The sequence below is a fragment of the Carica papaya genome, chromosome 8, assembly GCF_054855325.1.
Source record: "Carica papaya isolate Zhongbai chromosome 8, ASM5485532v1, whole genome shotgun sequence".
Taxonomy (NCBI): domain Eukaryota; kingdom Viridiplantae; phylum Streptophyta; class Magnoliopsida; order Brassicales; family Caricaceae; genus Carica; species Carica papaya.
In genome coordinates this window covers 18,468,087-18,488,537 of record NC_142316.1, presented here as the reverse complement: position 1 = coordinate 18,488,537, position 20,451 = coordinate 18,468,087, and the positions used below count along the sequence as shown (strand labels likewise).

General features: G+C 46.7%; 6 non-coding genes and 35 pseudogenes across 6 annotated transcripts; 28 read left to right on the top strand and 13 right to left on the bottom strand.

Annotated features, from left to right (window-relative positions):
- The first annotated feature begins 99 nt into the window (after positions 1–99).
- Positions 100–218, top strand: LOC148247598 (5S ribosomal RNA; annotated as a pseudogene).
- A 559-nt stretch (positions 219–777) lies between these two features.
- Positions 778–896, top strand: LOC148247597 (5S ribosomal RNA). Its single transcript, XR_015815705.1, has one exon. It is a non-coding gene; the product is annotated as a 5S ribosomal RNA (ribosomal RNA).
- A 209-nt stretch (positions 897–1,105) lies between these two features.
- Positions 1,106–1,224, top strand: LOC148247596 (5S ribosomal RNA; annotated as a pseudogene).
- Positions 1,225–1,786: 562 nt separating this feature from the next.
- Positions 1,787–1,905, top strand: LOC148247595 (5S ribosomal RNA; annotated as a pseudogene).
- Positions 1,906–2,112: 207 nt separating this feature from the next.
- On the top strand, positions 2,113–2,231 carry LOC148247594 (5S ribosomal RNA; annotated as a pseudogene).
- Positions 2,232–2,793: 562 nt separating this feature from the next.
- Positions 2,794–2,912, top strand: LOC148247593 (5S ribosomal RNA). Its single transcript, XR_015815460.1, has one exon. It is a non-coding gene; the product is annotated as a 5S ribosomal RNA (ribosomal RNA).
- A 535-nt stretch (positions 2,913–3,447) lies between these two features.
- LOC148247592 (5S ribosomal RNA) lies at positions 3,448–3,566 on the top strand. The gene has a single exon (XR_015815459.1). It is a non-coding gene; the product is annotated as a 5S ribosomal RNA (ribosomal RNA).
- A 535-nt stretch (positions 3,567–4,101) lies between these two features.
- LOC148247591 (5S ribosomal RNA) lies at positions 4,102–4,220 on the top strand (annotated as a pseudogene).
- Positions 4,221–5,111: 891 nt separating this feature from the next.
- LOC148247590 (5S ribosomal RNA) lies at positions 5,112–5,230 on the top strand (annotated as a pseudogene).
- Positions 5,231–5,435: 205 nt separating this feature from the next.
- Positions 5,436–5,554, top strand: LOC148247589 (5S ribosomal RNA; annotated as a pseudogene).
- Positions 5,555–5,954: 400 nt separating this feature from the next.
- On the top strand, positions 5,955–6,073 carry LOC148247588 (5S ribosomal RNA; annotated as a pseudogene).
- A 209-nt stretch (positions 6,074–6,282) lies between these two features.
- LOC148247587 (5S ribosomal RNA) lies at positions 6,283–6,401 on the top strand (annotated as a pseudogene).
- A 563-nt stretch (positions 6,402–6,964) lies between these two features.
- On the top strand, positions 6,965–7,082 carry LOC148247586 (5S ribosomal RNA; annotated as a pseudogene).
- Positions 7,083–7,286: 204 nt separating this feature from the next.
- On the top strand, positions 7,287–7,405 carry LOC148247585 (5S ribosomal RNA; annotated as a pseudogene).
- Positions 7,406–7,861: 456 nt separating this feature from the next.
- LOC148247584 (5S ribosomal RNA) lies at positions 7,862–7,980 on the bottom strand (annotated as a pseudogene).
- Positions 7,981–7,986: 6 nt separating this feature from the next.
- LOC148247583 (5S ribosomal RNA) lies at positions 7,987–8,105 on the bottom strand (annotated as a pseudogene).
- A 560-nt stretch (positions 8,106–8,665) lies between these two features.
- Positions 8,666–8,784, bottom strand: LOC148247582 (5S ribosomal RNA; annotated as a pseudogene).
- Positions 8,785–8,989: 205 nt separating this feature from the next.
- Positions 8,990–9,108, bottom strand: LOC148247581 (5S ribosomal RNA; annotated as a pseudogene).
- A 205-nt stretch (positions 9,109–9,313) lies between these two features.
- Positions 9,314–9,432, bottom strand: LOC148247580 (5S ribosomal RNA; annotated as a pseudogene).
- A 205-nt stretch (positions 9,433–9,637) lies between these two features.
- On the bottom strand, positions 9,638–9,756 carry LOC148247579 (5S ribosomal RNA; annotated as a pseudogene).
- Positions 9,757–10,318: 562 nt separating this feature from the next.
- LOC148247578 (5S ribosomal RNA) lies at positions 10,319–10,437 on the bottom strand (annotated as a pseudogene).
- Positions 10,438–10,646: 209 nt separating this feature from the next.
- LOC148247577 (5S ribosomal RNA) lies at positions 10,647–10,765 on the bottom strand (annotated as a pseudogene).
- A 204-nt stretch (positions 10,766–10,969) lies between these two features.
- On the bottom strand, positions 10,970–11,088 carry LOC148247576 (5S ribosomal RNA). Its single transcript, XR_015814808.1, has one exon. It is a non-coding gene; the product is annotated as a 5S ribosomal RNA (ribosomal RNA).
- A 563-nt stretch (positions 11,089–11,651) lies between these two features.
- On the bottom strand, positions 11,652–11,770 carry LOC148247575 (5S ribosomal RNA; annotated as a pseudogene).
- A 204-nt stretch (positions 11,771–11,974) lies between these two features.
- On the bottom strand, positions 11,975–12,093 carry LOC148247574 (5S ribosomal RNA; annotated as a pseudogene).
- A 562-nt stretch (positions 12,094–12,655) lies between these two features.
- LOC148247573 (5S ribosomal RNA) lies at positions 12,656–12,774 on the bottom strand (annotated as a pseudogene).
- A 205-nt stretch (positions 12,775–12,979) lies between these two features.
- LOC148247572 (5S ribosomal RNA) lies at positions 12,980–13,098 on the bottom strand (annotated as a pseudogene).
- Positions 13,099–13,363: 265 nt separating this feature from the next.
- LOC148247571 (5S ribosomal RNA) lies at positions 13,364–13,482 on the top strand (annotated as a pseudogene).
- Positions 13,483–14,040: 558 nt separating this feature from the next.
- LOC148247570 (5S ribosomal RNA) lies at positions 14,041–14,159 on the top strand (annotated as a pseudogene).
- Positions 14,160–15,042: 883 nt separating this feature from the next.
- LOC148247569 (5S ribosomal RNA) lies at positions 15,043–15,161 on the top strand (annotated as a pseudogene).
- Positions 15,162–15,370: 209 nt separating this feature from the next.
- On the top strand, positions 15,371–15,489 carry LOC148247568 (5S ribosomal RNA; annotated as a pseudogene).
- Positions 15,490–15,695: 206 nt separating this feature from the next.
- Positions 15,696–15,813, top strand: LOC148247567 (5S ribosomal RNA; annotated as a pseudogene).
- A 205-nt stretch (positions 15,814–16,018) lies between these two features.
- LOC148247566 (5S ribosomal RNA) lies at positions 16,019–16,137 on the top strand (annotated as a pseudogene).
- A 560-nt stretch (positions 16,138–16,697) lies between these two features.
- Positions 16,698–16,816, top strand: LOC148247565 (5S ribosomal RNA; annotated as a pseudogene).
- A 209-nt stretch (positions 16,817–17,025) lies between these two features.
- LOC148247564 (5S ribosomal RNA) lies at positions 17,026–17,144 on the top strand. Its single transcript, XR_015814728.1, has one exon. It is a non-coding gene; the product is annotated as a 5S ribosomal RNA (ribosomal RNA).
- A 562-nt stretch (positions 17,145–17,706) lies between these two features.
- Positions 17,707–17,825, top strand: LOC148247563 (5S ribosomal RNA; annotated as a pseudogene).
- A 560-nt stretch (positions 17,826–18,385) lies between these two features.
- On the top strand, positions 18,386–18,503 carry LOC148247562 (5S ribosomal RNA; annotated as a pseudogene).
- A 203-nt stretch (positions 18,504–18,706) lies between these two features.
- LOC148247561 (5S ribosomal RNA) lies at positions 18,707–18,825 on the top strand (annotated as a pseudogene).
- Positions 18,826–19,357: 532 nt separating this feature from the next.
- LOC148247560 (5S ribosomal RNA) lies at positions 19,358–19,476 on the top strand (annotated as a pseudogene).
- A 207-nt stretch (positions 19,477–19,683) lies between these two features.
- Positions 19,684–19,802, top strand: LOC148247559 (5S ribosomal RNA). Its single transcript, XR_015814933.1, has one exon. It is a non-coding gene; the product is annotated as a 5S ribosomal RNA (ribosomal RNA).
- Positions 19,803–20,007: 205 nt separating this feature from the next.
- LOC148247558 (5S ribosomal RNA) lies at positions 20,008–20,126 on the top strand (annotated as a pseudogene).
- The last annotated feature ends 325 nt before the right edge of the window (positions 20,127–20,451 follow it).

Below are 20,451 nucleotides of genomic sequence, written 5' to 3'. Positions count from 1 at the left end.
AACGAGAACGAGAGTTACAGTGCGCACGCATACGGAAACAAATGACGGGAGGGGGAAGAAAGGAGAAGGAGTTTATGTATTTGCAGCGCGGAATTAAACGGCTGCGATCATACCAGCACTAATGCACCGGATCTCATCAGAACTCTGCAGTTAAGTGTGTTTGGGCGAGAATAGTACTCGGATAGGTGACCTCCTGGGAACTTCTCGTGTCGCACCAATTTTTTTTCAGACGGGTCGTTCGACGTTACGCCCGACTGGAACTGGGGTCCGCTGGTGTATACACAATTGTGAGTCAAGAAGCAGGGGCATTTTAATCGATATTAGAACGAGAAGGAGAGGTGCAGTGTGAACGCACAAGGAAACAATTGATGGGAGGGGGAGGGAAGGAGAAGGAGTGTATGTATTTTCAGCACGAAATGAAACGGGTGCGATCATACCAGCACAAATGCAACAGATTCTATCAGAACTCCGTAGGTAAGGGTGCTTGGGCGAGAGTAGTACTCGCATGGGTTACCTCCTGCGAAGTCCTTATATTTCACCCATTTCCATGTGAAGTCTTCGTGTTGCACCCACTTTTTTGCAGATGATTCTTTCGACGATACACGCGACTTGAATTATGGTCCTCAGGTTTATTCGTAAATGTGAGTCATGGCACCGTAGCATTTTACTTGATATTAGAACGAGCACGGGAGGTGCAGTGCGCACGCACAAGGAAACAAATGACGGGAAGGGGAAGAAAGGAGAAGGAGTTTATGTATTTGCAGCGCGGAATTAAACGGGTGCAATCATACTAGCACTAATGCACCGGATCCCATCAGATCTCCGCAGCTAAGTGTGCTTGGGCGAGAGTAGTACTCGGATGGGTGACCTCCTGGGAAGTTCTCGTGTTGCACCCATTTTCTTTTTTTCAGATGTGCCGTTTGACGTTACGCGCGACTTTAATTATGGTCCGTAGATTTATTCGTAAATGTGAGTCACGGCGCCTTGACATTTTACTTGATATTTAAACGAGAACGAGAGGTGCAATGCGCACGCACAAGGAAACAAATGACGGGAGGGGGAAGAAAGGGGAAGGAGTTTATGTATTTGCAGCGCGAAATTAAATAGGTGCGATCATACCAGCATTAATGCACCGGATCCCATCAGAACTCCGCAGTTAATTGTGCTTGGGCGAGAGTAGTACTCAGATGGTTGTTCTCCTGGGAAGTCCTCGTGTTGCACTAATTTTTTTTTTCAGACGGATCGTTCGACGTTACGCGCGACTGGAACTAGAGTCCGCTGGTTTATACGCAAATGTGAGTCAAGAAGCAGGGGCATTTTAATTAATATTAGAACGAGAAGGAGAGATGCAGAGTGCACGCAAAAGGAAACAAATGACGGGAGGGGGGATGGAGGGAGAAAAAGTTTATGTATTTGCAACGCAGAATGAAACATGAGCAATCATAACAGCGCCAATGCAACGGATTCTATCAGAACCCGCAGGTTAAGGGTGCTTGGGCGAGAGTAGCACTAGGATGGGTGACGTCCTGCGAAGTCCTTATATTTCACAAATTTTCTTAGGAAGTCCTCGTGTTGCACCCATTTTTTTGCAGATGATTCTTTCGACGATACGCGCGACTTGAATTATGGTCCTCAGGTTTATTCGCAAATGTGAGTCACGGCACCGTAGCATTTTATTTGATATTAGAACGAGCACGGGAGGTGCAGTGCGCACGCACAAGGAAACAAATGACGGGAGGAGGAGGAAAGGAGAAGGAGTTTATGTATTTGCAGCGCGGAATTAAATGGGTGCGATCATACCAGCACAAATGCACCGGATCCCATCAGAACTCCGCAGTTAAGTGTGCTTTGGCGAAAGTAGTACAATGATGGGTTACCTCCTAGGAAGTTCTCGTGTTGCACCCATTTTTTTTTTCAGATGTGCCGTTCGAAGTTACGCGCGACTTTAATTATGGTCCGCAGATTTATTAGCAAATGTGAGTCACGGCGCCGTGGCATTTTACTTGATATTTAAACGATAACCAGAGGTGCAGTGCGCACGCACAAGGAAACAAATGACGGGAGGGGGAAGAAAAGAGAAGGAGTTTATGTATTTGCAGCGCGAAATTAAACAGGTGCGATCATTCCAGCACTAATGCACCGGATCCCATCAGAACTCCGCAGTTAAGTGCTCTTGGGCGAGAGTAGTACTAGGATGGGTGTCCTCCTGGGAAGTCCTTGTGTCGCACTAATTTTTTTTTCAGACGGGTCGTTCGACGTTACGCGCGACTGGAACTAGGGTCCACTTGTTTATACGCAAATGTGCGTCAAGAAGCAGGGGCATTTTAATCGATATTAGAACGAGAAGGAGAGATGCAGAGTGCACGCACAAGGAAACAAATGACGGGAGGGGGGATGGAGGGAGAAAAAGTGTATGTATTTGCAGCGCAGAATGAAACATGAGCAATCATACCAGCACCAATGCAACGGATTCTATCAGAACTCCCCAAGTTAAGGGTGCTTGGGCGAGAGTAGCATTAGGATGGGTGACCTCCGGCGAAGTCTTTATATTTCACCCATTTTCTTAGGAAGTCCTCGCGTTGCACCTATTTTTTTGCAGATGATTCTTTCGACGATACGTGCGACTTGAATTATGGTCCTCAGGTTTATTCGCAAATGTGAGTCACGGCACCGTAGCATTTTACTTGATATTAGAACGAGCACGGGAGGTGTAGTGCGCATGCACAAGGAAACAAATGACGGGAGGGGGAAGAAAGGAGAAGGAATTTATCTATTTTCAGCGTGGAATTAAACGGGTGCGATCATACCAGCACTAATGCACCGGATCCCATCAGAACTCCGCAGTTAAGTGTGCTTGGGCGAGAGTAGTACTCGGATTGGTGACCTCCTGGGAAGTCCTCGTGTCGCACTAATTTTTTTTTTCAGACGGGTCGTTCGACGTTACGCGCGACTGAAACTAGGGTCCGCTGGTTTATACGCAAATGTGAGTCAAGAAGCAGGGGCATTTTAATTGATATTAGAACGAGAAGGAGAGATGCAGAGTGCACGCACAAGGAAACAAATGACGGGAGGGGGGATGGAGGGAAAAAAAGTGTATGTATTTGCAGCGCAGAATGAAACATGAGCAAGCATACCAGCACCAATGCATCGGATTCTATCAGAACTCCGCAGGTTAAGGGTGCTTGGGCGAGAGTAGCACTAGGATGGGTGACCTCCTGGGAAGTCCTTTTGTCGCACTAATTTTTTTTTTCAGACGGGTCGTTCGACGTTACGCGCGACTGGAACTAGGGTCCACTGGTTTATACGCAAATGTGAGTCAAGAAGCAGGGGCATTTTAATCGATATTAGAACGAGAAATAAAGATGCATAGTGCACGCACAAGGAAACAAATGACGGGAGGGGGAAGAAAGGAGAAGGAATTTATCTATTTTCAGCGTGGAATTAAACGGGTGCGATCATACCAGCACTAATGCACCGGATCCCATCAGAACTCCGCAGTTAAGTGTGCTTGGGCGAGAGTAGTACTCGGATTGGTGACCTCCTGGGAAGTCCTCGTGTCGCACTAATTTTTTTTTTCAGACGGGTCGTTCGACGTTACGCGCGACTGAAACTAGGGTCCGCTGGTTTATACGCAAATGTGAGTCAAGAAGCAGGGGCATTTTAATTGATATTAGAACGAGAAGGAGAGATGCAGAGTGCACGCACAAGGAAACAAATGACGGGAGGGGGGATGGAGGGAAAAAAAGTGTATGTATTTGCAGCGCAGAATGAAACATGAGCAAGCATACCAGCACCAATGCATCGGATTCTATCAGAACTCCGCAGGTTAAGGGTGCTTGGGCGAGAGTAGCACTAGGATGGGTGACCTCCTAGGAAGTCCTTTTGTCGCACTAATTTTTTTTTTCAGACGGGTCGTTCGACGTTACGCGCGACTGGAACTAGGGTCCACTGGTTTATACGCAAATGTGAGTCAAGAAGCAGGGGCATTTTAATCGATATTAGAACGAGAAATAAAGATGCATAGTGCACGCACAAGGAAACAAATGACGGGAGGGGGAAGAAAGGAGAAGGAATTTATCTATTTTCAGCGTGGAATTAAACGGGTGCGATCATACCAGCACTAATGCACCGGATCCCATCAGAACTTCGCAGTTAAGTGTGCTTGGGCGAGAGTAGTACTCGGATTGGTGACCTCCTAGGAAGTCCTCGTGTCGCACTAATTTTTTTTTTCAGACGGGTCGTTCGACGTTACGCGCGACTGAAACTAGGGTCCGCTGGTTTATACGCAAATGTGAGTCAAGAAGCAGGGGCATTTTAATTGATATTAGAACGAGAAGGAGAGATGCAGAGTGCACGCACAAGGAAACAAATGACGGGAGGGGGGATGGAGGGAAAAAAAGTGTATGTATTTGCAGCGCAGAATGAAACATGAGCAAGCATACCAGCACCAATGCATCGGATTCTATCAGAACTCCGCAGGTTAAGGGTGCTTGGGCGAGAGTAGCACTAGGATGGGTGACCTCCTGGGAAGTCCTTTTGTCGCACTAATTTTTTTTTTCAGACGGGTCGTTCGACGTTACGCGCGACTGGAACTAGGGTCCACTGGTTTATACGCAAATGTGAGTCAAGAAGCAGGGGCATTTTAATCGATATTAGAACGAGAAATAAAGATGCATAGTGCACGCACAAGGAAACAAATGACGGGAGGGGGCATGGAGGGAGAAAAAGTGTATGTATTTGCAGCGCAGAATGAAACATGAGCAATCATACCAGCACCAATGCAACGGATTCTATCAGAACTCCGCAAGTTAAGGGTGCTTGGGCAAGAGTAGCTCTAGGATGGGTGACCTCCTGCGAAGTCCTTATATTTCACCCATTTTCTTAGGAAGTCCTCGTGTTGCACCCATTTTTTTGCAGATGATTCTTTCGACGATACGCGCGACTTGAATAATAGTCCTCAGGTTTATTCGCAAATGTGAGTCACGGCACCGTAATATTTTACTTGATATTAGAACGAGCACGGGAGGTGCAGTGCGCACGCACAAGAAAACAAATGACGGGAGGGGGAAGAAATGGAAAGGAGTTTATTTATTTGCAGCGCGGAATTCACCGGGTGCGATCATGCCACCACTAATGCAACGTATCCCATCAGAACTCCGCAGTTAAGTGTGCTTGGGCGAGAGCAGCACTCGGATGGGTGACCTCCTGGGAAGTCCTCGTGTCGCAAAAATTTTTTTTCAGACGAGTCGTTCGACGTTACGCGCGACTGGAACTAGGGTCCGATTGTTTATACACAAATTTGAGTCAAGAAGCAGGGGCATTTTAATTGATATTATAACGAGAATGAGAGGTACAGTGCGAACGCACAAGGAAACAATTGACGGGAGGGGGAAGAAAGGAGAAGGAGTGTATGTATTTGCAGCGCGAAATTAAACCGGTGCGATCATACCAGCAATAAAGCCCCGGATCCCATCAGAACTCTGCAGTTAAGTGTGCTTGGGTAAGAGTAGTACTCGGATGGGTTACCTCCTGCAAAGTCCTTATATTTCACCCATTTTCTCTAGAGGTCCTCGTGTTGCACTCATCTTTTTGCAGATGATTCTTTCGACGTTACGCGTGACTTGATTTATGCTCCGCAGGTTTATTCGCAAATGTGGGTCACGGCGTCGTGGCATTTTACTTGATATTAGAACGAGAACGAGAGGTGCAGTCGGATGCGTGACCTCTTGGGAAGTCCTCATATCGCAACAATTTTTTTTCAGATGTGTCGTTCGACGTTACGCGCTACTGGAACTATGGTCCGCTGGTTTATACGCAAATGTGAGTCAAGAATCAGGGGCATTTTAATCGATATTAGAACGAGAAGGAGAGGTGCAGTGTGAACGCACAAGGAAACAAATGATTGGAGGGGGGAGGGAAGAAGGAGTGTATGTATTTTCAGCACGAAATTAAACAGGTGCGGTCACACCAGCACAAATGCACCGGATCCCATCAGAACTCCGCAGTTAAGTGTGCTTTGGCGAAAGTAGTACAATGATGGGTTACCTCCTGGGAAGTTCTCGTGTTGCACCCATTTTGTTTTTTTCAGATGTGCCATTCGACGTTACGCGCGACTTTAATTATGGTCCGCAGATTTATTCGCAAATGTGAGTCACGGCGCCGTGGCATTTTACTTGATATTTGAACGAGAACGAGAGGTGCAGTGCGCACGCACAAGGAAACAAATGACGGGAGGGGGAAGAAAGGAGAAGGAGTTTATGTATTTGCAGCGCGAAATTAAACAGGTGCGATCATACCATCACTAATGCACCGGATCCCATCAGAACTCCGCAGTTAAGTTTGCTTGGGCGAGAGTAGTACTCGGATGGGTGACCTCTTGGGAAGTCCTCGTGTCGTACTAATTTTTTTTTCAGACGGGTCGTTCGACGTTACGTGCGACTGCAACTTGGCTCCACTGGTTTATACGCAAATGTGCGTCAAGAAGCAGGGGCATTTTAATCGATATTAGAACGAGAAAGAGGGATGCAGAGTGCACGCACAACGAAACAAATGACGGGAGGGGGGATGGAGGGAGAAAAAATGTACGTATTTGCAGCGCAGAATGAAACATGAGCAATCATACCAGCACCAATGCAACGGATTCTATCAGAACTCCGCAAGTTAAGGGTGCTTGGGCGAGAGTAGCACTAGGATGGGTGACTTCCTGTGAAGTCCTTATATTTCACCCATTTTCTTAGGAAGTCCTCGTGTTGCACCCATTTTTTTGCAGATGATTCTTTCAACGATACGCGCGACTTGAATTATTGTCCTCAGGTTTATTCGCAAATGTGAGTCACGGCGCCGTGGCATTTTACTTGATATTGGAACGAGTACGGGAGATGCAGTGCGCACGCAAAAGGAAACAAATGAAGGGAGGAGGAAGAAAAGAGAGGGAGTGTATGTATTTGAAGCGCAAAATTAAACAAGTGGCATCATACCAGCACTAATGCACTGGATCCCATCAGAACTCTGCAGTTAAGCGTGCTTGGGCGAGAGTAGTACTCGGATGGGTGACCTCTTGGGAAGTCCTCGTATCGCAACAATTTATTTTCAGATGGGTCGTTCGACGTTACGCGCGACTGGAACTATGGTCCGTTGGTTTATATGCAAATGTGAGTCAAGAATCAGGGGCATTTTAATCGATATTAAAACGAGAATGAGAGATGCAGTGTGAACGCACAAGGAAACAAATGATTGGAGCGGGGGAGGGAACAAGGAGTGTATGTATTTTCAGCACGAAATTAAACAGGTGCGGTCACACCAGCACAAATGCACCGGATCCCATCAGAACTCTACAGTTAAGTGTGCTTTGGCGAAAGTAGTACAATGATGGGTTACCTCCTGGGAAGTTCTCATGTTGCACCCATTTTCTTTTTTTCAGATGTGCCGTTCGATGTTACGCGCGAATAAACCTGCGGACCAAAAATCAAGTCGCGTGTAACGTCGAAAGAATCATCTGCAAAAAGATGGGTGCAACACGAGGAACTCCCAAGAAAATGGGTGCAACACGAGGACTTTCGAAGTGGTCACCCATCCGAGTACTACTCTCGCCCAAGCACCCTTAACTGCGGAGTTCTGATAGAATCTGTTGCATTAGTGCTGGTATGATCCCTCATGTTTCATTCTGCACTGCAAATACATACACTCTTTCTCCTTCCATCCCTTCTCCCGTCATTTGTTTCCTTGTGCGTGCACTCTGCATCTCTCTTTCTCATTCTAATATCAAGTAATATGCCCCTGCACCGTGACTCACCTTTGCAAATGAACCAGTGGTTTATAATTCCATTCGCGCGTAACGTCGAAAAACCCATCCGAAAAAAAATAGGTGCAACACGAGGGCTTCCCAATTGGTCACCCATCCGAGTACTACTCTCGCCCAAGCAAACTTAACTGCGGAGTTCTGATGGGATCCGGGGCTTTAGTGCTGGTAAGATCGCACCTGTTTAATTTGTGCGACACGAGGACTTCCCAGGAGCTCACCCATTCGAGTACTAATCTCGCCCAAGCACGCTTAACAGCGGAGTTCTGATGGGATTCGGTGCATTAGTGCTGGTATGATCGCACCTGTTTAATTTTGCGCTGCAAATACATAAACTCATTCCCCTTTCTTCCCCCTCCCATCATTTGTTTCCTTGTGCGTGCGCACTGCACCTCCCGTTCTCGTTCTAATATCAAGTAAAATGCAACAGCGCCATGACTCACATTTGCGAACAAACCTGAGGACCATAATACAAGTCGCGCGTAACGTCGAAAGAATCATCTGCAAAAAAATGGGTGCAACACGAGGACTTCACAAGAAAATGGGTGAAATATAAGGACTTCGCATGAGGTAACCCATGCTAGTACTACTCTCGCCCAAGCACCTTTACCTACGGAGTTCTGATAGAATCCGTTGCATTAGTGCTCGTATGATCGCACCTGTTTCATTTCGTGCTGAAAATACATACACTCCTTCTCGTTCCCTCCCCCTCCCATCAATTGTTTCCTTGTGCGTTCACACTGCATCTCTCCTTCTCATTCTAATATCGATTAAAAATGCCCCTGCTTCTTGACTCACATTTGCGTATAAACCAGCGGACCCAAGTTCCAGTCGCGCGTAACGTTGAACGACCCGTCTGAAAAAAAATTGGTGCGACACGAGGACTTCCCAGGAGATCACCCATCCGAGTACTACTCGCGCCCAAGCACACTTAACTGCGGAGTTCTGATGGGATCCGGTGCATTAGTGATGGTATGATCGCACCTGTCTAATTTCGCGCTGCAAATACATAAACTCCTTCTCCTTTCTTCCCCCTCCCGTCATTTGTTTCCTTGTGCGTGCACTCTGCATCTCTCTTTATCGTTCTAATATCCAGTAATATTCCCCGGCACCGTGACTCACCTTTGCAAATAAACCAGCGGTTTATAATTCCATTCGCGCGTAACATCGAACAACCCATCCGAAAAAAAATAGGTGCAACACGAGGGCTTCCTAGGTGGTCACCCATCCGAGTACTACTCTCGCCCGAGCACACTTACCTGCGGAGTTCTGATGGGATTCGGGGCTTTAGTGCTGCTATGATCGCACCTCTTTAATTTCGCGCTGCAAATACATACACTCCTTCTCCTTCCCTCCCCCTCCCATCAATTATTTCCTTGTGCGTTCACACTGCACCTCTCTTTCTCGTTCTAATATCGATTAAAATGCCCCTGCTTTTTGACTAACATTTGCGTATAAACCAGCGGACCCTAGTTCCAGTCCTGCGTAACGTCAAACGACCCGTCTGAAAAAAAATTGGTGTGACACGAGGACTTCCCAAGAGGTCACCCATCCGAGTACTACTCTCGCCCAAGCACACTTAACTGCGGAGTTCTAATGGGATCCGGTGCATTAGTATTGGTATGATCGCATCTGTTTCATTTTGTGCTGAAATTAGATACACTCCTTCTCCTTCCCTCCCCTTCCCATCAATTGTTTCCTTATGCGTTCACACTGCACCTCTCCTTCTCGTTCTAATATCGATTAAAATGCCCCTGCTTCTTGACTCACATTTGCGTATAAACTAGTGGACCCTAGTTCCAGTCGCGCGTAACGTCGAACAACCTGTCTGAAAAAAAATTAGTGCGACACGAGGACTTCCCAGGAGATCATCCATCCGAGTACTACTCTCGCCCAAGCACACTTAACTGCGGAGTTCTGATGGGATCCGGTGCATTAGAGCTGGTATGATCGCACCCGTCTAATTCCACGCTGCAAATACATAAACTCCTTCTCCATTCTTCCCCCTCCCGTCATTTGTTTCCTTGTGCGTGCGCACTGCACCTCCCGTGCTCGTTCTAATGTCAAATAAAATACTACGGTGCCATGACTCACATTTGCGAATAAACCTGAGGACCATAATCCAAGTCGCGCGTATAGTCGAAAGAATCATCTGCAAAAAAATGGGTGCAACACGAGGACTTCCTAAGAAAATGGGTGAAATATAAGGACTTCGCAGGAAGTCACCCATCCTAGTGCTACTCTCGCCCAAGCACCTTTAACTTGCAGAGTTCTGATAGAATCCGTTGCATTGGTGCTGGTATGATTGCTCATGTTTCATTCTACGCTGCAAATACATATACTTTTTCTCCCTCCATCCCCCCTCCCGTCATTTGTTTCCTTATGCGTGCACTATGCATCTCTCTTTCTCGTTCTAATATCGATTAAAATGCCCCTGCTTCTTGACTCACATTTGCGTATAAACCAGTGGACCCTTGTTCCAGTCGCGAGTAACGTCGAACGACCCGTCTGAAAAAAAAATTAGTGCGACACGAGGACTTCCCAAGAGGTAACCCGTCCGAGTACTACTCTCGCCCAAGCACACTTAACTGCGGAGTTCTGATGGGATCCGGTGCATTAGTGCTGGTATGATTGCACCTGTTTAATTTCGCACTGCAAATACATAAACTCCTTCTCCTTTCTTCCCCCTCCCGTCATTTGTTTCCTTGTGCGTGCGCACTGCACCTTTCGTTCCCGCTCAAATATCAAGTAAAATGTCACGGCGCCGTGACTCACATTTGCGAATAAATCTGCGGACCATAATTAAAGTCGCGCGTAACGTCGAATGGCACATCTGAAAAAAAGAAAATGGGTGCAACACGAGAACTTTCCAGGAGGTAACCCATCATTGTACTACTTTCGCCAAAGCACACTTAACTGCGGAGTTCTGATGGGATCCGGTGCATTTGTGCTGGTGTGACCGCACCTGTTTAATTTCGTGCTGAAAATACATACACTCCTTCTTCCCTTCCCCCCTCCCATCATTTGTTTCCTTGTGCGTTCACACTTCACCTCTCATTCTCGTTCTAATATCGATTAAAATGCCCCTGCTTCTTGACTCACATTTGCGTATAAACCAGCGGACCCTAGTTCCAGACGCGCGTAACGTCGAACGACCCGTCTGAAAAAAAATTGGTGCGACACGAAGACTTCCCAAGAGGTCACCCATCCGAGTACTAATCTCGCCCAAGCACACTTCACTGCGGAGTTCTGATGGGATCCGGTGCATTAGTGCTGGTATGATCGCACCTCTTTAATTTTGCACTGCAAATACATAAACTCATTCCCCTTTCTTCCCCCTCCCGTCATCTGTTTCCTTGTGCGTGCGCACTTCACCTCCCGTTCTCGTTCTAATATCAAGTAATATGCTACAGCGCCGTGACTCACATTTGCGAATAAACCTAAGGACCATAATTCAAGTCGCGCGTAACGTCGAAAGAATCATCTGCAAAAAAATGGGTGCAACACGAGGACTTCACAAGAAAATGGGTGAAATATAAGGACTTCGCAGGAGGTAACCCATGCTAGTACTACTCTCGCCCAAGCACCCTTACCTACGGAGTTCTGATAGAATCCGTTGCATTAATGCTGGTATGATCGTACCTGTTTCATTTCGCGCTGCAAATACATACACTCCTTCTCCTTTCTTCCCCCTCCCGTCATTTGTTTCCTTGTGCGTGCGCACTGCACCTCTCGTTCTCGTTCAAATATCAAGTAAAATGCCACGGCGCCGTGGCTCACATTTGCGAATAAATCTGCGGACCGTAATTAAAGTCGCGCGTAACTTTGAGCGGCACATCTGAAAAAAAGAAAAAGGGTGCAACACGAGAACTTCCCATTAGGTAACCCATCATTGTACTACTTTCGCCAAAGCACACTTAACTGCGGAGTTCTGATGGGATCCGGTGCATTTGTGCTGGTGTGACCGCACCTGTTTAATTTCGTGCTGAAAATACATACACTCCTTCTTCCCTCCCCCCCTCCCATCATTTGTTTCCTTGTGCGTTCATACTGCACCTCTCCTTCTCGTTCTAATATCGATTAAAATGCCCCTGATTCTTGACTCACATTTGCGTATAAAGCAGCAGACCCTAGTTCCAGTCGCGCATAACGTCGAATGACAAGTCTGAAAAAAAATTGGTGCGACACGAGGACTTCCCAGGAGGTCACCCATCCGGGTGCTATTCTCGCCCAAGCACACTTAACTGTTGAGTTCTGATGAGATCTAGTGCATTAGTACTGGTATGATCGCACCCGTTTAATTTCGCGCTGCAAATACATAAACTCCTTCTCCTTTCTTCCTCATCCCGTCATTTGTTTCCTTGTGCGTGCGCACTGCACCTCCCGTGCTCGTTCTAATATCAAGTAAAATACTACGGTGCCGTGACTCACATTTGCGAATAAACCTGAGGACCATAATTCAAGTCGCGCGTATCGTCGAAAGAATCATCTACAAAAAAATGGGTGCAACACGAGGACTTCCTAAGAAAATGGGTGAAATATAAGGACTTCGCAGGAGGTCACCCATCCTAGTGCTACTCTCGCCCAAGAACTCTTAACTTGCGGAGTTCTGATAGAACCCGTTGCATTGGTGCTGGTATGATAGCTCATGTTTCGTTCTGCGCTGCAAATACATACACTTTTTCTCCCTCCATCCCCCCTCCCTTCATTTGTTTCCTTGTGCGTGCACTCTGCATCTCTCTTTCTCATTCTAATATAAAGTAATATGCCCCGGCACCGTGACTCACCTTTGCAAATGAACCAGCGCTTTATAATTCCATTCGCGCGTAACTTCGAACAACCCATCCGAAAAAAAAATAGGTGCAACACGAGGGCTTCTCAAGTGCTGACCCATCCGAGTACTACTCTCGCCCAACCACACTTAACTGCGGAGTTCTGATGGGATCCGGAGCTTTAGTGCTGGTATGATCGCACCTGTTTAATTTCGTGCTGCAAATACATACACTCCTTCTCATTTCTTCCCCCTCCCATCAATGGTTTTCTTGTGCGTTCACACTGCACCTCTCCTTCTCGTTCTAATATCGATTAAAATGCCCCTGCTTCTTGACTCACATTTGCGTATAAACAAGCGGACCCTAGTTCCAGACGCGCGTAACGTTTAACGACCCGTCTGAAAAAAAAATTTTGCGACACGAGGACTTCCAAGGAGGTCACCCATCCGAGTACTAATCTCGCCCAAGCACACTTAACTGCGGAGTTCTGATGGGATCTGGTGCATTAGTGCTGGTATGATCGCATCCGTTTAATTACGCGCTGCAAATATATAAACTCCTTCTCCTTTCTTCCCCCTCCCGTCATTTGTTTCCTTGTGCGTGCGCACTGCACCTCCCGTTCTCGTTCTAATATCAAGTAAAACGCTCCGTAGGTAAGGGTGCTTGGGCACCGTAGCATTTTACTTGATATTAGAACGAGCACGAGAGGTGCAGTGCGCACGCACAAGGAAACAAATGACAGGAGGGGGAAGAAAGGAGAAGGAGTTTATATATTTGCAGCGCGTAATTAAACGGATGCGATCATACCAGCATTAATGCACCAGATCCCATCAGAACTCCGCAGTTAAGTGTGCTTGGGCGAGATTAGTACTCGGATGGGTGACCTCTTTGGAAGTCCTCGTGTCGCAAAAATTTTTTTTTCAGACGGGTCGTTAAACGTTACGCGCGACTGGAACTAGGGTCCGCTTGTTTATACGCAAATGTGAGTCAAAAAGCAGGGCATTTTAATCGATATTAGAACGAGAAGGAGAGGTGCAGTGTGAACGCACAAGGAAACCATTGATGGGAGGGGGAGGGAAGGAGAAGGAGTGTTTGTATTTTTTGCACGAAATGAAACAGGTGCAATCATACCAGCACTAATGCAACGGATTCTATCAGAACTCCGTAGGTAAGGGTGCTTGGGCGAGAGTAGTACTAGCATGGGTTACCTCCTGCGAAATCCTTATATTTCACCCATTTTCTTGTGAAATCCTCGTGTCGCACCAATTTTTTTTCAGACGAGTCGTTCGACGTTTCGCGTCTCGGAACTAGGGTCCGCTGGTTTATACGCAAATGTGAGTCAAGAAGCAGGGGCATTTTAATCGATATTAGAACGAGAATAAGAGGTGAAGTGTGAACGCACAAGGAAACAAATGACGGGAGGGGGAAGAAAGGAGAAGGAGTGTATGTATTTGAAGCGTAAAATTAAACAGGTGCGATCATACCAGCACTAAAGCTCTGGATCCCATCAGAACTCCGCAGTTAAGTGTGCTTGGGCGAGAGTAGTACTCGGATGGGTGACCACCTGGGAAGCCCTCGTGTTGCAACAATATATTTTCGGATGGGTTGTTCGACGTTACGCGCGAATGGAATTATAAACCGCTGGTTCATTTGCAAAGGTGAGTCACGGTGCCGGGGCATATTACTTGATATTAGAACGAGAAAGAGAGATGCAGAGTGCACGCACAAGGAAACAAATGACGGGAGGGGGGATGGAAGGAGACAGAGTGTATGTATTTGCAGTGCAGAATGATACATTAGGGATCATACCAGCACTAATGCAACGGATTCTATCAGAACTCCGCAGTTAAGGGTGCTTGGGCGAGAAAAGTACTCGGATGGGTGACCTCCTGCGAAGTCCCTTATATTTCACCCATTTTCTTGGGAGGTCCTCGTGTTGCACCCATCTTTTTCCAGATGATTCTTTCGACGTTACGCGCGAATTGATTTATGGTCCGCATGTTTATTCGTAAATGTGAGTCACGGCACCGTGGCATTTTACTTGATATTAGAACGAGAACGGGAGGTGCAGTGCGCACACAAAAAGAAACAAATGACGGGAGGAGGAAGAAAAGAGAAGGAGTTTATGTATTTGAAGCGCAAAATTAAACAAGTGGCATCATACCAGCACTAATGCACTCGATCCCATCAGAACTCTGCAGTTTAGTGTGCTTGGGCGAGAGTAGTACTCGGATGCGTGACCTCTTGGGAAGTCCTCGTATCGCAACAATTTTTTTTCGGATATGTCGTTCGACGTTACGCGCTACTGGAACTATGGTCCGCTGGTTTATACGCAAATGTGAGTCAAGAATCAAGGGCATTTTAATCGATATTAGAACGAGAAGGAGAGGTGCAGTGTGAACGCACAAGGAAACAAATGATGGGAGGGGGGAGGGAAGAAGGAGTGTATGTATTTTCAGCACGAAATTAAACAGGTGCGGTCACACCAGCACAAATGCACCGGATCCCATCAGAACTCCGCAGTTAAGTGTGCTTTGGCGAAAGTAGTACAATGATGGGTTACCTCATGGGAAGTTCTCGTGTTGCAACCATTTTCTTTTTTTCAGATGTGTCGTTCTACGTTACGCACGACTTTAATTATGGTCCGTAGATTGATTCGCAAATGTGAGTCACGGCGCCGTGGCATTTTACTTGATATTTGAACGAGAACGAGAGGTGCAGTGCGCACGCACAAGGAAACAAATGACGGGAGGGGGAAGAAAGGAGAAGGAGTTTATGTATTTGCAGCGCGAAATTAAACAGGTGCGATCATACCATCACTAATGCACCGGATCCCATCAGAACTCCGCAGTTAAGTGTGCTTGGGCGAGAGTAGTACTCGGATTAGAGACCTCTTGGGAAGTCCTCGTGTCGCACTAATTATTTTTTCAGACGGGTCGTTCGACGTTACGCGCGACTGGAACTAGGGTCCACTGGTTTATACGCAAATGTGAGTCAAGAAGAAGGGGCATTTTAATCGATATTAGAATGAGAAAGAGAGATGCAGAGTGCACGCACAAAGAAACAAATGACGGGAGGGGGAAGAAAAGAGAAGGAGTGTATGTATTTGCAGCGCGAAACTAAACTGGAGGGATCATACCAGCACTAAAGCCCCGGATCCCTTCAGAACTCCGTAGTTAAGTGTGCTTGGCGAGATTAGTACTCGGATGGTTGACCTCCTGGGAAGTCCTCGTGTCGCACCAATTTTTTTTCAGACGGGTCGTTCGATGTTACGCACGTCTGGAACTAGGGTCCGCTGGTTTATACGCAAATCTGAGTCAAGAAGCAGGGGCATTTTAATCGATATTAGAACGAGAATGAGAGGTGAAGTGTGAACGCACAAGGAAACAAATGACGGGAGGGGGAAAAAAGGAGAAGGAGTGTATGTATTTGCAGCATGAAATTAAACAGGTCTGATCATACCAGCACTAAAGCTCCGGATCCCATTAGAACTCCGTAGTTAAGTGTGCTTGGGCGAGAGTAGTACTCGGATGGGTGACCACTTGGGAAGCCCTCGTGTTGCACCAATTTTTTTTCGGATGGGTTGTTCGACGTTTCGCGTGAATGGAATTATAAATCGCTGGTTCATTTACAAAGGTGAGTCACGGTGCCGGGGCATATTACTTGATATTAGAACGAGAAAGAGATATGCAGAGTGCACGCACAAGGAAACAAATGACGGGAGGGGGGATGGAAGGAGAAAGAGTGTATGTATTTGCAGTGCAGAATGAAACATGAGGGATCATACCAGCACTAATACAACGGATTCTATCAGAACTCCATAGGTAAGGGTGCTTGGGCGAGAGTAGTGCTAGCATGGGTTACCTCCTGCGAAGTCCTTATATTTCACCCATTTTCTTGTGAAGCCCTCGTGTTGCACCCATTTTTTTGCAGAGAATTCTTTCGACGTTACGCGCGACTTGAATTATGGTCCTAAGGTTTATTCGCAAATGTGAGTCACGGCGCCGTGGCATTTTACTTGATATTAAAACGAGAACAGGAGGTGCAGTGCGCACGCACAAGGAAACAAATGACGGGAGGGGGAAGAAAGGGGAATGAGTTTATGTATTTGTAGCGCAAAATTAAACGGGTGCGACCACACCAGCACAAATGCACCGGATCCCATCAGAACTCCGCAGTTAAGTGTTCTTTGGCGAAAGTAGTACAATGATGGGTTACCTCGTGGGAAGTTCTCGTGGTGCACCCATTTTCTTTTTTTCAAATGTGCCGTACGACGTTACGCGCTACTTTTATTATGGTCCGGAGATTTATTCGCAAATGTGAGTCACGGTGTCGTGGCATTTTACTTGATATTTGAACGAGAATGAGAGGTGCAGTGTGCACGCACAAGGAAACAAATGACGGGAGGGGCAAGAAAGGAGAAGGAGTTTATGTATTTGCAGCGCAAAATTAAACAGGTGCGATCATACCAGCACTAATGCACCGGATCCCATCAGAACTCCGTAGTCAAGTGTGCATGGGCGAGAGTAGTACTCGGATGGGTGACCTCTTGGGAAGTCCTCGTGTCGCACTAATTTTTTTTTCAGACGGGTCGTTCGACGTTACGCGCGACTGGAACTAGGGTCCACTGGTTTATACGCAAATGTGAGTCAAGAAGCAGGGGCATTTTAATCGATATTAGAACAAGAAGGAGAGATGCAGAGTGCACGCAGAAGGAAACAAATGACGGGAGGGGGGATGGAGGGAGAAAACGTGTATGTATTTGCAGCGCAGAATGAAACATGAGCAATCATACCAGCACCAATGCAACGGATTCTATCAGAACTCCGCAAGTTAAGGGTGCTTGGGCGAGAGTAGCACTAGGATGGGTGACCTCATGCGAAGTCCTTATATTTCACCCATTTTCTTAGGAAGTCCTTGTGTTCCACCCATTTTTTTGCAGATGATTCTTTCGACGATACGCGCGACTTGAATTATGGTCCTCATGTTTATTCGCAAATGTGAGTCACGGCACCCTAACATTTTACTTTATATTTGAAGGAGCACGGGATGTGCAGTGCGCACGCACAAGGAAACAAATGACGGGAGGGGGAAGAAAGGAGAAGGAGTTTATGTATTTGCAGTGTGGAATTAAACGGGTGCGATCATACCAGCACTAATGCACCGGATCCCATCAGAACTCCGCAGTTAAGTGTGCTTTGGCGAGAGTAGTACTCGGATTGGTGATCTCCTGGGAAGTCCTCGTGTCGCACCAATTTTTTTTTCAGACAGGTCGTTCGACGTTACGCGCGACTGGAACTAGGGTCCGCTGGTTTATACGCAAATGTGAGTCAAGAAGGAGGGGCATTTTAATCGATATTAGAACGAGAAGGAGAGGTGCAGTGTGAACGCACAAGGAACAATTGATGGGAGGGGGAAGGAAGGAGAATGAGTGTATGTATTTTCAGCAAGAAATGAAACAGGTGCGATCTTACCAGCACTAATGCAACGGATTCTATCAGAACTCCGTAGGTAAGGGTGCTTGGGCGAGAGTAGTACTAGCATGGGTTACCTCCTGCGAAGTCCTTATATTTCACCCATTTTCTTGGGAGGTCCTCGTGGTGCACCCATCTTTTTGCAGATGATTCTTTCGACGTTACGCGCGACTTGATTTATGGTCCGCAGGTTTATTCGCAAATGTGAGTCACGGCACTGTGGCATTTTACTTGATATTAGAACGAGTACAAGAGGTGCAGTGCGCACCCACAAGGAAACAAATGACGGGAGGAGGAAGAAAAGAGAAGGAGTGTATGTATTTGAAGCGCAAAATTAAACAAGTGGCATCATGCCAGCACTAATGCACTGGATCCCATCAGAACTCTGCAGTTAAGTGTGCTTGGGCGAGAGTAGTGCTCGGATGGGTGACCTCTTAGGAAGTCCTCGTATCGCAACAATTTTTTTTCAGATGGGTCGTTCGACGTTACGTGCGACTGGAACTATGGTCCGCTGGTTTATACGCAAATGTGAGTCAAGAAAAAGGGGCATTTTAATCGATATTAGAACGAGAAAAAGAGGTGCAGTGTGAACGCACAAGGAAACAAATGATGGGAGGGGGGAGGGAAGAAGGAGTGTATGTATTTTCAGCACGAAATTAAACAGGTGCGGTCACACCAGCACAAATGCACCGGATCCCTTCAGAACTCCACAGTTAAGTGTGCTTTGGCAAAAGTAGTACAATGATGGGTTACCTCCTGGAAAGTTCTCGTGTTGCACCAAATTTTTTTTTTTTCAGATGTGCCGTTCGACGTTACGTGCGACTTTAATTATGGTCCGCAGATTTATTCGCAAATGTTAGTCACGGCGCTGTGGCATTTTACTTGATATTTGAACGAGAACGGGAGGTGCAGTGCGCACGCACAAGGAAACAAATGACGGGAGGAGGAAGAAAAGGGAAGAAGTGTATGTATTTGAAGCGCAAAATTAAACAAGTGGCATCATACCAGCACTAATGCATTGGATCCCGTCAGAATTCTGCAGTTAAGTGTGCTTGGGCGAGAGTAGTGCCTGGATGGTTGACCTCTTGGGAAGTCCTCGTATCGCAACAATTTTTTTTCAGATGGGTCGTTCGACATTACGCGCGACTGGAACTATGATCCGCTGGTTTATATGCAAATGTGAGTCAAGAATTTGGGGCATTTTAATCGATATTAGAACGAGAAGGAGAGGTGCAGTGTGAACGCACAAGGAAACAAATGATGGGAGGGGGGAGGGAAGAAGGAGTGTATGTATTTTCAGAACAAAATTAAACAGGTGTGGTCAAACCAGCACAAATGCACCGGATCCCATCAGAACTCCGCAGTTAAGTGTGCTTTGGCGAAAGTAGAACAATGATGGGTTACCTCATGGGAAGTTCTCGTGTTGCACCCATTTTTTTTTTCAGATGTGCCGTTCGACGTTACGCGCGACTTTAATTATGGTCCGCAGATTTATTCGCAAATGTGAGTCATGGCGCCGTGGCATTTTACTTGATATTTGAACGAGAACTAGAGGTGCAGTGCGCATGCACAAGGAAACAAATGACGGGAGGGGGAAGAAAGGGGAATGAGTTTATGTATTTGCAGCGCGAAATTAAACAGGTGCGATCATACCAGCACTAATGCACCGGATCCCATCAGAACTCCGCAGTGAAGTGTGCTTGGGCGAGATTAGTACTCGGATGGGTGACCTCCTAGGAAGTCCTCGTGTCGCACCAATTTTTTTTCAGACGGGTCGTTTGATGTTACGCGCGTTTGGAACTAGGGTCCACTGGTTTATACGCAAATGTGAGTCAAGAAGCAGGGGCATTTCAATCGATATTAGAACGAGAATGAGAGGTGAAGTGTGAACGCACAAGGAAACAAATGACGGGAGGGGGAAGAAAGGAGAAGGAGTGTATGTATTTGCAGCGCGAAATTAAACAGGTTCGATCATACCAGCACTAATGCAACGGATTCTATCAGAACTCTGCAGTTAAGTGTGCTTGGGCGAGAGTAGCACTCGGATGGGTGACCACTTGGGAAGCCCTCGTGTTGCACCAATTTTTTTTCGGATGGGTTGTTCGACGTTACGCGCGAATAGAATTATAAACCGCTGATTCATTTGCAAAGGTGAGTCACGGTTCCGGGGCATATTACTTGATATTAGAACGAGAAAAAGAGATGCAGAGTGCACGCACAAGGAAATAAATGACGGGAGGGGGGATGGGAGGAGAAAGAGTGTATGTATTTGCAGTGCAGAATGAAACATGAGGGATCATACCAGCACTAATGCAACGGATTCTATCAGAACTCCGCAGTTAAGGGTGCTTGGACGAGAAAAGTACTCGGTTGGGTGACCTCCTGCGAAGTCCTTATATTTCACCCA